The following is a 16,381-nucleotide window of genomic DNA, read 5'->3' as shown; positions in this document are numbered from 1 at the left end:
ACATCCTCAGCCAATAATGCATAATAATCCAGATCTTGCGGACTCATTCTGACAGACAACAGATTCTCAGTATCCTGTATAACTGCAGTGGTCAGTAAATGTATGGCCAGAACTTACTGTCAGGGGCTTGAACGGAGAAATAGGGTTTGACCACAGTTTGCAGTATACAGACACTGGAACCAGGAATTAAAGGGAACCAGAGATGAACGTTTCACACAAAATAAACATATCAGTCGATAGCTTGTAAAGAATAAATGCTCTACCTGATAATTTCGCCGCTCTGGTGTGCCTTTTTAGTGTTTTTTATCCATTATTGCTCCAGGAAAAATCAAATATGGCCGCCGCCTCAAATCCCTTCTGCTTCCGGGTTATGAGTTGTTCTGGATGTGCTGTCTAGGCTATATGAGACTAGGCTGCTATCTAGGCTATATGAGAAAGGCTGCAGCCTTTCATCTGTGTGCTTTCATTTGTGCAGCTGCCTGTAGGAAGTGTCTCTCATAGGAATGAAACTGCAGTCATCATCATTATCTATGCTGAAAGCACACAGATCATAAGGTGCAAAAATAATGTTTTATTGCAAACGCAATAATGCAAGCATACATACAAGCGTGAATGCAAATATCATACAACATATGCACAGCACACAATATATATAAAAATAACCCGGGAAGCAGTGACAAATATATATAACACCTGACTATCTAACTATCTATTTACAAACGGCGTGCAGGAGCTAAATATGTACAAGCAAATATATATACAATAACGCGGTATCAAAGGGAGCAGGCAAAGACAGGTCAAAACGGAATAACAGAGTCAGCAACGGGTAATCAGATACATGCAAGGTACAGAGGAATAAACAGAAGCAGAGTCAAGACAAGCAAAGGTTCAGCAGCAGGTAATCAGATCACAGAGCAGGGTACAAGAAACCAGGTATCAGGAACATAGGTGACCAGAGACTCAGACCTGTAACAAAGGAAGTTCTGGCCAGGACTTGGAGGAAGAGGCAGACTTATATAGTCCATGTAACAGGAAGCAGCTGGTGGTAATTGTCCCATTAGAGGCATCTGCAGGCCAGACATTGAACAGCAAGTCTTTTGCACACGGCCACCCGCTGGAGGAAGGCAGAACTGCATAGCTGCTAAATGTCCAATAAGCCCTCTGCTGGTGGCACAGTGAGAGTTCAGGTTAGACCAGGTAAATACTGCCACCAGCAGGCAGGAGAAGGAAATACATGAGTCGTAACAGAACCTCTTGCACTTCGCATTGCTGTTGGATGCCATGAGGTCCACCTCTGGCATCTCCCATAGTGAGCATATCCAGGAGAAAGTCCTTTGATCCAGAGCCCATTCATTGTAATCTAGAGATTTCCTGCTCAAGTAATCCGCTTCGATGTTCCGAACTCCTGGAATATAAACTGCTTTGAGTGACATTAAGTTCTCTTCTGCCAAGTGGAAGATCTGGTTCGTGATGTTCATTAATGCTGGGCTGTGTGTACCACCTTGCCTCTGTACATGGGCTACTACTGTCATATTGTCCACTCGCAGTAAACAGTTTTTGTGGATAATGTGACTGAGGAACGTCTGTAGAGCACATAAAATTGCCTTTAACTCCAGATGGTTTGACGATTGAGACTGCAAGTCCCTGCTCCAGGATCCCTGAGCCACTTGGTCTCCACAAGTAGCTCCCCATCCATTCTTGCTGGCGTCTGTGGTGATCATCACCGAGGGACTTGGGGAAATCTGCACTTGACGATGAATGTTCATGTCCGACATCCACCAAAAAAGAGTGTCTCTCATTATCTTGGAGATAGTAATGTGCTGTTCCAGGTTCTCCTTGTCCCATTGCTTCAGCAACCCACACTGGAAGTCCCGTATGTGCCAGTGGGCCCATGGCAGCATAGGGATGGTCGACAAAAGGGTACCCAGTAATTTCAGGCAATTTCTCGCCGAACTCTGTGACACTTTTATCATCATTCGAACTTTCTCCTGGATTGGTGGAATCTTTTCCTCTGGAATCGAAATTGAGTTCATTCGAGTTTGAAAACGTGCTCCCAGAAAGACCAGGTCTTGTGTTGGGTGTAGATGGCTTTTCTCTTCGTTTATTAGCCAGCCAAACTTTTTTAAAGTCTGAAGTAGAATCTGTCTGTGTTGCAGAATGGATTGTTGTTTGTCTGCCAGCAGAACGATGTCATCTAAATAATGATAGACGCGTAATCCCTTTGCTCTTAGCATGGCAATCAGAGACACTAGAACTTTTGTAAAAGTCCTTGGCGCAGTGGAAATGCCGAAGGGAAGAAATAGAAACTGGAAGTGCTGGTCGCCCACTGCAAATCTCAGATACTTTTGGTATCCCGACTTTATCGGAATGTGCAGGTATGCGTCTTGTAGGTCTACTGACAGCATCCAGTTTCTGATTGATACAGCTTGGATTATTGACTGCAGCGACGCCATCTTGAAGCTGCTTAAGTATATGAAACGATTTAGTTTCTTTAGGTCTAGGACAGGACGCAACTTCCCCGATTTCTTTTGGACAAAGAACAGAGGGGAATAAAATCCCTCTTCTCTATAATGTGAAGGCACCTGTTATATAGCCCGTTTCACTATCAACTCCTCCAGATAGGAGTATAAGATGAGTCTCTTTTCTTTGTTTACAGGAATTTTGGTCGGTACAAACATGTCTGGGGGGCTCCTCTTGAAGGTCCAGGAGTGGCCAACAGATATCGTCTTGTTCACCCAGTGGGAATTTATTTCTAAAGTCCACACATTGCTGAAGGCTTGCAAACATGCCCCCACTGGTGTCTCCTGGCTCTTCAGCCATAAGGCCACTTCGCCGTGACCGAATACAGCATAGACTGTGAACAGCATCTTACCACGTCAAAGGCAACTTCTCCCATGAAGTCTGCTGATAATTTGAGGTTGTCTAGTGCAGCAATAATTGTATTCTTGTCTACTCCCAAATTGATGGCTGTCTCTATGTTGTCTGTCCAAGACTTGACTGCTTTCCCAAATGCAGCTAGGGCAACTGCTGGCTTACAAGCCCCCCCTGCAGCCAAACACGATTTCTTAAGATCAAGGTCAGCCTTTCGTAGCAGAACATCTTTAAACGAAATGCAGTCATCTAATGGAAGGGTCACATGCTTCGCCAATCTAATGACCGAGGCATCTGTAACATTTTCCAACGATTTAGATATATCTGTAGGTAAAGGGTATAATTTGGACAATCTATTATTCAACGTAGGGTTTTTCTCTATTTTTTGCCATTCCTCTTTAATTACATCCTCTATTTCCGCCATGAATGGAATGGTATCTCTTGTTTTGTTCAGATGTGTATAATATCTTTTTTCTCTTTCCGCTTTGAGGTTGATTGCTCTGTTTCCTCCTCTGACTCCCATTCTATGGCATCTCTCACTGATTTAACGAAGGGTTGCACCAAGGCAAAGTCGAACCCACATTGTAGAGATTCTTCTAGCGATGCTTCTGCAGAGGTTGAAGCTTGTGGTTGTTGATTGTCGGTTTGATTCGTAGGCAGATTAGCAATGTATGATTGCATAGATTCTTGCACCGCTTTTTTAATTAATTCAGACACATCTAATGAGGACTGCATTGGTTCTCCCGACATTTGTGTGAAGCAAGATGCACAGACCAGTTTCCCAGGTAGCACTGTATCTCCACTTGCCCAGCAACCGGACATCGTATGTGAATAATCTTCCGATGAATAGTTTCGTCTAGGTCAGGTATGGGCAAACTTGGCCCTCCAGCTGTTAAGGAACTACAAGTCTCACAATGCATTGCAGGAGTCTGACAGCCACAGTCATGACTCATAAAGGCAAATGCATTGTGGGATTTGTAGTTCCTTAACAACTGGAGGGCCAAGTTTGCCCATGCCTGGTCTAGGTGATCTATTGTGTCTATACGAATAGTAGTAATCTGAGTATTCATCATCACGGTGCCTGTGATGTGAGCGTGATCTGCTTCTTGAATGACGTTTGTCAGATCTGAACGAGTATTAGTGTGGTGGTGAGGATTTCCTCATAGCTTTTTTTCCTTCCATCTGTCCGGTTTTGCCACTTCTCTGTTGTTGATCTTCTGGGCTGTAAAAGATAGTAGTCATATTATGACTCTCACCAGGGCCGCGCCTGGGCGGGTGCTGCAGGTGCATTGCACCCAGGCGGCTCTCTCTGACAGGCGCCGGCGGGTCCTCCGTCCGGCGGAAGGCAAGGAAGGACGGGCAGAAGTCCTCCTTTTTGGACCACTTGGATGGCAGCCGCCGGCGCGCTCGCGCAGGCTGCGCGGCGCAGAGCCAGCCTTTGCCCATGCGGCCAGCAGGAGGAGAGCAGCGCAGTGGAAGGAGAGCAGTGAGCAGCGGTGGAGAAGGGGGGGCATCTCCCCCCCCCTTTCCTCACCTTAGTGCTCTCCCTCCCTCGCTCTCTCCTCCTGAACTAATGTGCGGGTGGCTGGCAGTGGGCGGAACTTACCTTCTGTCTCACTCCAGCGCCGGAAGTTCTGGTGCCGCTGCTCTGGTCTGGTCCAGACTAGAGTAGCGACAAATCCAGTGTTCTGCCCAGAATTTTTTTCCAGCCGGGTGGCATGAAATAGTAGCCGGGTGGCATGAAAAAGTAGCCGGGTGGGGCGAGATGAGAATGCAGTGCCAGTGCTTCTGTGAGCAACTCTGCTTACAGCATAGGAGGAGGTGAGCCGATGACAGCCGGGTGGTCACCAAAACTAGCCGGGTGGAGCACCCGGCTAAAAGAGCCTGGGGAGAACACTGAAATCCATCCCGCGCCGGCCCTGCATCGAGACGGAGGTAAGTTTCGCCCCTCTGCCAGCCACCGCACATTAGTTCCGGAGGGGGGAGAGCGAGGGAGGGAAGGGGGGGAGGGGGAAGATGGCTCCCCTTCTCCACCCCTGCTCACAGCTCTCCTTCCACTGCGCTGCTCTCCTCCTGCTGGGGGCACACCTGGCTACCTATTCTGGGACATATACCCCCGACTACATATACTGGGGACATATACACCTGGCTACATATGCTGAGACATATACACCTGGCTACATATACTGGTCACATATACCCCTGGCTACATATACTGGGCACATATACCCCTGCCTACATATACTGGGCACATATACACCTGGCTACATATACTGGGCACATATACACCTAGCTACATATACTGGGCACATATACACCTGGCTACATATACTGGGCACATATACACCTGACTACATACACTGGGCACATATACACCTGACTACATATACTGGGCACATATACCCCTGGCTACATATACTGGGCACATATACCTCTGGCTACATATACTGGGGACATATACCCCTGACTACATATACTGGGCACATATACCCCTGGCTACCTGTTCTCGGGACATCTCTACCCCCTGGCTACCTGTTCTGGGGGCATCTATACCGCTGGCCACCTATTCAGGGGACATCTATACCGCTGGCCACCTGTTCAGCTGGCCACCTATTCTGGGGACACCTATAGACCTGGGGCTACCTATTTTTGGGGAACAAAAAAATTCAGAAGGTCCGCACACTCAAATGAACCAATTTCCTGGTTTATTTAAACAACGTGACACCAGTCCACTCCATAAACCGATGACTCGTTTTGGGGCCCCCTTTGTCAAGGTAACACAATACAGAATGATAACAATGTGTGAACAAACCAAGCAGCCTAATAAGCAGTCCGCCCATTACAACACCCCTCCCCCTCCAGTTCAAACATACCCTAATTTGCATATTTAAACACAACCAACAATATGGGCAAGAAAACATCCTATTGTCCCCTACTGTATATGCTGTATGCCATAACCTCATTGTAGATAAGCTAGATCATACCTGCATGAGATAACCCAAATTGTCCTGCCCAGACCGCTGGAAGTTCCCTAATGCCTCCGTAACAGGCACAGGACGGAATCCCGCCTCTCTCGTGATGCACCGAGCGGATGGCTGTGACAGGTGGTAGCGGGAGTCACTCACCCGGCGCTACGTCACAAACCCCCGATGCTCGCCGTTTCTGGTGCGCTCTGATTGGCGCACCCACATGTGCAGTAATCCATGATAGGTTAGTCAGCATAGCTGTCCAACCCTCACAGGTCATATGGCGGTAACCTAGCAACCATTTCGCCGCCATACCTGCGCTAAGCCATGCCGGGAGGAAACATACCTCCCCTACGACGTCACTAAACCTAAGTAGGACACGCAGCAGACGCATAGGACTCTGCATACGCCACTGGGTTGCCAGGCAACCCCTCGCAGCATATGCAAGTCAACGCGTATTCCGCCTGTCACAATGGAGACGCAGGGAACCCAGCTGATCTAAACACACAACCCGGCCAGAGATCAGTGCTTACCAGAATGCCCCAGAAGCTATACACATTTCCAAGACCAGCATGAAACCAAACTGGTATGGAAACCAAAATTTTGTATATCTACCTAGGCACAAAAACACTGTTGGCAATAAAAAGGCACAGAAGGAGAACAGAACCTGGAAAAATACTTAAGCCATGGTGGGGATGGGGTCAGAGGAAGGCTGACTACTTACATACCACCGATATAAAAAGACCCTAGAGAAGTAACACCGTGAGGAACATCAGAGAAAGACCTCATATATACCCAAGGGGAAAAAAGACCTAAAAAATAGAAAAAAGGACAGTATTCAGTAAAATATACAAATATACATAATGTACACAATTACATCAGTAAAATACCTTCTTCAGTGTTCATAATAAAACTAATCACCTCACTGGTAGGAAGCAGGCTAGTCCATTATAACTATTTAACCCTGCAGGGGCCACCGTGTTTAGTGTATAAATCCAAAAGCCCTCCCTCTGCAGCAACAAACGTTTGCGATCACCTCCCCGTCTGGGTGCCTGAACCCACTCAATTACCATGCCCCTTAAAGAATGGACCTGATGTTTCTGTTCTACGAAATGTAGAGCAACAGGTTTAGTGGAGTCTGGGGTTTCTCCTTTCTCAACTGACCGGTACATAACCCGCATGTCGCTCCGATGTTGCTGAAACCGTTTTTTGAATGGGCCTGTGGTTTTGCCCACATAGGCCATCCCGCATGGGCATTTGAGGATATAGACCACATGGTCCGAATCACAATTCACATATATTTCCTCCTACTGTGTGGGTGAAAAAAGACATTGCCTGTGATCAACGAGTTACAGATGTTGCATTTGCAACATCTGTAACATCCCGTGCGTTCTGAGAATTTAAATGGTTTTTGCATATATTTCTGCCATGGTTCCACCTGAACCAACACGTTCCGGATGTTTCTGCAGTTTTTATACGCAAAAAGTGGTCTCTCTCTCACCACTGGGGCCAATTTCTTGTCGGCCTGCAGGATGACATTGTTTTTGTTAAGCAAGCCCTTGATCTGTTTGGCCATCGGTCCAAACGTTTGTACAAAGGGTATGCTCTCGCCCATTCGATATACTCGTTTCCTCATTCAATCTCTCCCTGGCCTTGACCAGTGCCTGGGAGAGAATGGATTCGGAGTAACCCCGCTCAAGAAACCTGTTCCTCATAGATACAATGTGATTGTTCCTCTCCTCGTCCGTGTTGCTAATTCTCAAGACTCTAAGGAACTGAGAAATTGGCAAGGATTCGACAAGGTGGGGAGGATGATAACTTTCCGCTCGCAACAAACTGTTGCGATCAGTTGGCTTTTGGTAAAGAGTAGTGTTAAACATCCCCGCCCCTTTGCTGACCTTAACATCAAGAAAGGTGATGCTTTCCTCAGAGATCTCAGGGTTAAAGACGATGCCCTCTGTCATAGTGTTAAGAAATGCTATAAACTCCTGTAACGTATCAATGTCATCACCCCAGATCAGAAAGACATCGTCAATAAACCTGTGCCATAACCTGGCCTCTCTTTTGAACAGAGCATTCGGGTAGATAAAACTCTACTCCAAGTACCCCATAAAGAGGTTTGCAAAGGAGGGGGCTGCCGAACTGCCCATTGCTGTGCCCTTGATCTGTTCAAACAAAGTATTTTCAAACCGAAAAAAATTATTGGTTAAAACAGTTGATAAACAATCGCTGATGAACTTTGCAGGCACCACGTCATTCTGAACCTGTGAAAGAAAATGATTAACAGCCATTAACCCAATATCAATAGGTATACTTGTATATAATGCTGAAATATCCATGGAACACAGCATCAGTGAGTCAATGTCCCCTTGGAATCCTCTTAGTTTATTCAAGAAATCATCCGTATCCCGCAGATACGCTGGCAATTGCTTCACAAGGGGCTGCAAATAAAAGTCTACATACCTAGCCAGCGGTTGTGTGGCTGATTCAAACCCCGATATGATAGGTCTGTACTTCAAGGGAGCCACACCTTTATGTAATTTAGGAAGTCCATAAATGACCGGGGTTTGTGGATATTCACATAACAAGCACCCCCTAGTCTCTGATGTGATCCACCCCTTCTGGTAACCAGTCTCAACCAGAAGCTGGATTTTATCCAAAACGGAACTTGTGGGATTCATAGTGATTCTCTTATAACTGTCAGCATCATTCAACATGTTCAGCATGGCTCCTTTATACTCACTGTAATCCAATACCACAATGGCCCCACCCTTATCCGCTGGCTTGATAATAATAGAATGCTCATCCTTAAGGGTTTTGAGTGCCTTCCTTTCACTGGTTGTAAAGTTATGTTTGGGCCGAACAGTGTCTATCGACTGTATAACCTCATACTTGGTCGTTTGTATAAAAGTTTCAATAGATGGAAACTGGCCCGGAGGGATGAAGTTACTCTTCAATTTAAATAGAGTAATAGATACCGGTTTGTCAATTTTAGGACTTTTAGAGAAATGTTGTTTTAATTTCATACTGCGTTCATACCTAAACATGTTGACTTTAAAGTCAAATTTGTTGATACCCGCGTAAGGACAAAAAGAGAGTCCCCGTGACAAAACACTTATCTCATCCGGAGAAAGGTCTCTGTTCGACAAGTTGACTACTGGTATTTCTGTTGCCTGGTCTGCATCGGGGAGTGTTGGTCGGGCCTTGCTCTTCCTGCCCCTCCTGGGTCGACGCCTACGGCACCCCCCTGAAAAGGGCGCTGGGGGTTATGGGATGAGCCTGATGCACTATCACTGTTCGAAGTGGGGTTTTCACTCAAAATATCACTTCCCCTTACCACTAGGTTTTTGTGGTCTAGGCTTCCTAGGGCGCCCAGGTTTTCTGGGAAACCTTGGTGGAAACCTAGGGTTTTCTCCTTCCCTGATATCACTCAACCAGGGATATACACGCCCCTCTTGATATTTCTGATTGACCAGTTTAAACTTGTCCCTTTTGTACTGCTTTTGTTGTACTATATATTTGTCAATGCCCACTTCAAGTTGGTCGAGATCTTCCTGTAAGTTTATCTCTTTACCCGATTTCACTTTATGCTGGATGTGGGCATTAACCTTGCCTATCTCATTATTGGTGCCTACCAACAGGACTTTCACCTCTTCAATGACCATCAGCATTAAGTTTAGGGAGTGCTGGGTAGATAATGCACACCACCGCATGCAAAACTCGTGCTTGTGCCGGCTGATTGTTGGTTGTATTTGAAGTCTAAATCCCTTGGGTATCTTCTTCAACTTATAATATTGTGACAGGGTCTGACCATGAAGTTCCAGGTCAGCTTTGCATTATCTCATGCAGGTATGATCTAGCTTATCTACAATGAGGTTATGGCATACAGCATATACAGTAGGGGACAATAGGATGTTTGCTTGCCCGTATTGTTGATTGTTTTTATATGCAAATTGGGGTATGTTTGAACTGGAGGGGGAGGGGTGTTGTAAGGGACGGACTGCTTATTAGGCTGCTTGGTTTGTTCACACATTGTTATCATTCTGTATTGTGTTACCTTGACAAAGGGGACCCCACGGGGCCCCGAAACGAGTCGTCGGTTTATGGAGTGGACTGGTATCACGTTGTTTAAATAAACCAGGAAATTGGTTCATTTGAGTGTGCGGACCTTCTGAAGGGAACTCTACAGGACGTGGAATCTTTCAGTCCAGTGTCCCTGCGAGTGGGGGACATTGGTTTCTTCAGTATTCTATTTTTTTGTGTGATTGTTTGACCATTGATGTGAGTACAGTGCCTCTATGCTTAAGTCTGTAGACTGATTGACTGGAACCTTGTAATTAAAGACACGGTTGCGATTGAACCTAGTGTCCGAACCGATCAGGAACTGCAGAGGCTTCTGAAGTACCACACGGTTTTTCTTGCAATCACCCTCACAGATGGAACCAGGAGTGGAACCATTTGAACCTTTTACCTATACAAAGGCAGAAGTTGAGTCAATCCTCTTTGCTGACACCGATGCAGCGTTTGGTGGTGATACCACAGTTGATCTGCTCAAGGAATTAAGAGGTCTCAAGAAAGGCAAAGCTGACCTGGAACTTCATGGTCAGACCCTGTCACAATATTATAAGTTGAAGAAGATACCCAACGGATTTAGACTTCAAATACAACCAACAATCAGCCGGCACAAGCACGAGTTTTGCATGCGGTGGTGTGCATTATCTACCCAGCACTCCCTAAACTATATGCTGATGGTCACTGAAGAGGTGAAAGACCTGTTGGTGGGCACCAATAATGAGATAGGCAAGGTTAATGCCCACATTCAGCATAAAGTGAAATCGGGTAAAGAGATAAACTTACAGAAAGATCTCGACCAACTTGAAGTGAACATTGACAAATATATAGTACAACAAAAGCAGTACAAAAGGGACAAGTTTAAACTGGTCAATCAGGATTATCAAGAGGGGCGTGTATATCCCTGGTTGAGTGGTATCAGGGAAGGAGGAAACCCTAGGTTTCCACCAAGGTTTCCCAGAAAACCTGGGCGCCCTAGGAAGCCTAGACCACAAAAACCTAGTGGTAAGGGGAGTGATATTTTGAGTGAAAACCCCACTTCGGACAGTGATAGTGCATCAGGCTCATCCCATAACCCCCAGCGCCCTTTTCAGGGGGGTGCCGTAGGCGTCGACCCAGGAGGGGCAAGAAGAGCAAGGCCCGACCAACACTCCCCGATGCAGACCAGGCAACAGAAATACCAGTAGTCAACTTGTCGAATAGAGACCTATCTCCGGAAGAGATAAGTGTTTTGTCACGGGGACTCTCTTTTTGTCCTTACGCAGGTTTCAACAAATTTGTCTTTGAAGTCAACATGTTCAGGTATGAACGCAGTATGAAATTAAAACATTTCTCTAAAAATCCTAAAAATTGACAAACCGGTATCTATTACTCCATTTAAATTGAAGAGTAACTTCATCCCTCCAGGCCAGTTTCCATCTATTGAAACTTTTATACAAACGACCAAGTATGAGGTTATACAGTCGATAGACACTGTTCGGCCCAAACATAACCTTACAACCAGTGAAAGGAAGGCACTCAAAACCCTTAAGGATGAGCATTCTTTTATTATCAAGCCAGCGGATAAGGGTGGGGCCATTGTGGTATTGGATTACAGTGAGTATAAAGGAGCCATGCTGAACTTGCTGAATGATGCTGACAGTTATAAGAGAATCACTATGAATCCCACAAGTTCCGTTTTGGATAAAATCCAGCTTCTGGTTGAGACTGGTTACCAGAAGGGGTGGATCACATCAGAGACTAGGGGGTACTTGTTATGTGAATATCAAAAAACCCCGGTCATTTATGGACTTCCTAAATTACATAAAGGTGTGGCTCCCTTGAAGTACAGACCTATCATATCGGGGTCTGAATTGGCCACACAACCGCTGGCTAGGTATGTAGACTTTTATTTGCAGCCCCTTGTGAAACAGTTGCCAGCGTATCTGCGGGACACGGATGATTTCTTGAATAAATTAAGAGGATTCCAAGGGGACATTGACTCACTGATGCTGTGTTCCATGGATATTTCAGCATTATATACAAGTATACCTATTGATATTGGGTTAATGGCTGTTAATCATTTTCTTTCACAGGATCAGAATGACGTGGTGCCTGCAAAGTTCATCAGCGATTGTTTATCAACTGTTTTAACCAATAATTTTTTTCGGTTTGAAAATACTTGGTATGAACAGATCAAGGGCACAGCAATGGGCAGTTCGGCAGCCCCCTCCTTTGCAAACCTCTTTATGGGGTACTTGGAGGAGAGTTTTATCTACCCGAATGCTCTGTTCAAAAGAGAGGCCAGGTTATGGCTCAGGTTTATTGACGATGTCTTTCTGATCTGGGGTGGTGACATTGATACGTTACAGGAGTTTATAGCATTTCTTAACACTATGACAGAGGGCATCGTCTTTAACCCTGAGATCTCTGAGGAAAGCATCACCTTTCTTGATGTTAAGGTCAGCAAAGGGGCGGGGATGTTTAACACTACTCTTTACCAAAAGCCAACTGATCGCAACAGTTGGTTGCGAGCGGAAAGTTATCATCCTCCCCACCTTGGCGAATCCTTGCCAATGTCTCAGTTCCTTAGAGTCCTGAGAATTAGCAACACGGACGAGGAGAGGAACAATCACATTGTATCTATGAGGAACAGGTTTCTTGAGCGGGGTTACTCCGAATTCATTCTTTCCCAGGCACTGGTCAAGGCCAGGGAGAGATTGAATGAGGAAACGAGTATATCGAATGGGCGAGAGCATACCCTTTGTACAAACGTTTGGACCGATCAAACAGATCAAGGGCTTGCTTAACAAAAACAATGTCATCCTGCAGGCCGACAAGAAATTGGCCCCAGTGGTGAGAGAGAGACCACTTTTTGCGTATAAAAACTGCAGAAACATCCGGAACGTGTTGGTTCAGGTGGAACCATGTCAGAAATATATGCAAAAACCATTTAAATTCTCAGAACGCACGGGATGTTACAGGTGTTGCAAATGCAACATCTGTAACTCGTTGATCACGGGCGATGTCTTTTTTCACCCACACGGTGGGAGGAAATATATGATTAAGGACTATGTGAATTGTAATACGGACCATGTGGTCTATATCCTCAAATGCCCATGCGGGATGGCCTATGTGGGCAAGACCACAGGCCCATTCAAAAAACGGTTTCAGCAACATCGGAGCGACATACGGGTTATGTACCGGTCAGTTGAGAAAGGAGAAACCCCAGACTCCACTAAACCTGTTGCTCTACATTTCGTAGAACAGAAACATCAGGTCCATTCTTTAAGGGGCATGGTAATTGAGTGGGTTCAGGCACCCAGACGGGGAGGTGATCGCAAACGTTTGTTGCTGCAGAGGGAGGCCTTTTGGATTTATACACTAAACACGGTGGCCCCTGCAGGGTTAAATAGTTATAATGGACTAGCCTGCTTCCTACCAGTGAGGTGATTAGTTTTATTATGAACACGGAAGAAGGTATTTTACTGATGTAATTGTGTACATTATGTATATTTGTATATTTTACTGACTACTGTCCTTTTTTCTATTTTTAGGTCTTTTTTCCCCTTGGGTACATTATGGGGTCTTTCTCTGATGTTCCTCACGGTGTTACTTCTCTAGGGTCTTTTTATATCGGTGGTATGTAAGTAGTCAGCCTTCCTCTGACCCCATCCCCACCATGGCTTAAGTATTTTTCCAGGTTCTGTTCTCCTTCTGTGCCTTTTTATTGCCAACAGTGTTTTTGTGCTGCCTAGGTAGATATACAAAATTTTGGTTTCCATACCAGTTTGGTTTCATGCTGGTCTTGGAAATGTGTATAGCTTCTGGGGCATTCTGGTAAGCACTGATCTCTGGCCAAGTTGTGTGTTTAGATCAGCTGGGTTACCTGCGTCTCCATTGTGACAGGCGGAATACGCGTTGACTTGCATATGCTGTGAGGGGTTGCCTGGCAACCCAGTGGCGTATGCAGAGTCCTATGCGTCTGCAGCGTGTCCTACTTAGGGGGCGTGGCGGGTTTAGGGACGTCGTAGGGGAGGTATGTTTCCTCCCGGGAGGCTTAGCGCGGGTATGGTGGCGAACTGGTTGCTAGGTTACCGCCATGTGACCTGTGAGGGTTGGACAGCTATGCTGACTAACCTATCATGGATTACTGCACGTGGGTGCGCCAATCAGAGCGCACCAGGAACGTCGAGCATCGGGGGTTTGTGACGTAGCGCCGGGTGAGTGACTCCCGCTACCGCCTGTCACAGCCATCCGCTCGGTGCATCGCTGGAGAGGCGGGATTCCGCCCTGTGCCTGTTACGGAGGCGTTAGGAAACTTCCAGCGGTCTGGGCAGGACAATTTGGGTTATCTCATGCAGGTATGATCTAGTTTATCTACAATGAGGTTATGGCATACAGCATATACAGTAGGGGACAATAGGATGTTTGCTTGCCCGTATTGTTGATTGTGTTTATATATGCAAATTGGGGTATGTTTGAACTGGAGGGGGAGGGGTGTTGTAACGGGCGGACTGCTTATTAGGCTGCTTGGTTTAGAGTCTGTTGCTAATAGCAGTTTTGAGGGTCGTCTGGAATTAGACCATGGAGGGGGGGTACTGTGATGATTTGCTCAGCTGCCTGTGCAGGCAGGCAGCTTTTTGACCATTGTTTTGATTTGCATGCTGCAGGACTCTGGAAAGAAGAGCTTCTGTCAGTTTTGCAGCTTGTGCTTGCAGAGGAATTTGCATACGTTGTCATGCAAATTGCCTGGCCACATTCATTGGAGGCGTGTACTATAAGTACTATGTCTTTCCCACAATGCTTCGCTGTTCATAAGGATTTCGTCCTATGTAACACTCCTGGTGGGGTGTCAGCCTTGCTCTCTGTTTGAACATCAGCTTAGAGCAGGCATGGGCAAACTTGGCCCTCCAGCTGTTAAGGAACTACAAGCCCCACAATGCATTGCAGGATTCTGACAGCCACATTCATGACTCATAAAGGCAAATGCATTGTGGGACCTGTAGTTCCGTAACAGCTGAAGGGCCGAGTTTGCCCATGCCTGGCTTAGAGTAATTCCTGAATCTGCGCTAGGCAGATTTCCCTAGTGCAGTTAGGATTGTATTATCTGTATTGCCTGTTCTGTCTTGTCTTGCCTGTTGCCATTGTCCTGTCCCTATGGTGGTCGACAGGAAATGGTTCTGATCTCTGTTCTTGGAGTATAGCTGGTGCAGCGGTTGCTACCAGCTATCTCTTCTGTTCTGTCTCCTGGGATCGCGCTAGCTACTTTTCGCTAGCGCTGGGGATCCTTCTGTTCTGTCTCCTGGGATTGCACTAGCCACTTTTCGCTAGCGCTGGGGATCCTTCTGTTCTGCTACTCTGTACTTGGATCGCGCTAGCCACTTTTCGCTAGTGCTGTGGATCCTATCTCTCGCTTGTCCCTGTTTTCGTGTGTCTGTCTTGTCTGCTACACTTGCTGGAGGCTCGGTGAGGTAACCGTTAAGCTAGCGCTTGCTTAACGGTTACCTCACCGAGCCTCCAGCAAGTGTAGCAGACAAGACAGACACACGAAAACAGGGACAATCGTTCTCTGTCAATCGTCCTCTGTTTCATGTTTGTCTGTTAATGGTTAGTTAGGCGTGCTTGTCTCTATTGTGCTTATCACGTGGAGACCGCACATAACCGCGTGCACTGTTGCGAATGAGTGCGGTGTTCGCGGTTAGCTAGCGTTTGCTATTTTCCGTATCTTCTCATTGTATTATTTGCTGTGCCTTTGCTACCCTCGTATTCTATTCTGATCTGCCTTGTGTCACGTCTGGCGATTGCACCTCTCGCGATCGCGTTCCTATTTCATATCTGCTGTTGTGTGTGCGCGGTCGCGGGGTGGCGACTAGATTGGCGCACACACATACAACCTGTCCCTTTGCTCATTCTCATTCGCAATCGCCTCTCTTGCGATTGCGTTCTGCGTTTCGTACAATTCCTGTCTGGCATTTGTGGAGGTACAGAGGATTGGTTCCTCTGCACTCCCCAGCGCCATCTGCCGACAGGAATTTCCCTCTACAGGTGCGTAGCACCTTTTGCTGGGTGCCCGCAATTACACGCTTGTGGAGGATTTCCGCCGTGTCAGCGCACGCGTTGTGCGCTGATCACGGAGAAAGTTCCACAATCGTTACAGTATGAACAGCCAAACCCAAAACCCCAGTGTAGACGGAATTTCCGATTTGTACGATTTTGTCGAATATGGCTCTTGTACCTTTAAGAGATTTAAAAAACTTGAACCTGAATCAGCAGACGAATTTTTGTCTGAGTGTACAAAACTGTTAGCGAACCCTGAATTCCAATGCACCCCAGTGTCTACCTGGGCCCCCCAAATGGTTTACATTCTGTTGGGGGGCGAAATGTCAATGTGGGCTTATGATGTGTTAGATCATACCACCCTGAGTCAAAGACCCCTGGAATTCTTGGCCTTTTTAATTCACAATTGGCTGAGATTACCTCAATTACCATAC

The 16,381-nt window shown here is 46.3% G+C and overlaps 1 protein-coding gene across 2 annotated transcripts in view; it reads right to left on the bottom strand.

Annotated features, from left to right (window-relative positions):
• SLC25A17 (solute carrier family 25 member 17) overlaps positions 1-16,381 on the bottom strand; it is a 271,719-nt gene that overhangs the window by 243,135 nt on the left and 12,203 nt on the right. The window contains exon 2 of one of the 2 annotated variants that reach the window (XM_068240216.1): positions 6,562-6,649. The exons of the other annotated variant lie outside the window; for it this stretch is intronic. The gene's annotated coding sequence lies outside the window, so the exon portion shown is untranslated. The remainder of the gene's footprint in view (positions 1-6,561; positions 6,650-16,381) is intronic. 2 annotated transcript variants of the gene reach the window in all.

Source organism: Hyperolius riggenbachi, chromosome 6 (assembly GCF_040937935.1).
Source record: "Hyperolius riggenbachi isolate aHypRig1 chromosome 6, aHypRig1.pri, whole genome shotgun sequence".
Taxonomy (NCBI): Eukaryota; Metazoa; Chordata; class Amphibia; order Anura; family Hyperoliidae; genus Hyperolius; species Hyperolius riggenbachi.
This window is presented reverse-complemented; position numbering and strand designations above follow the sequence as displayed.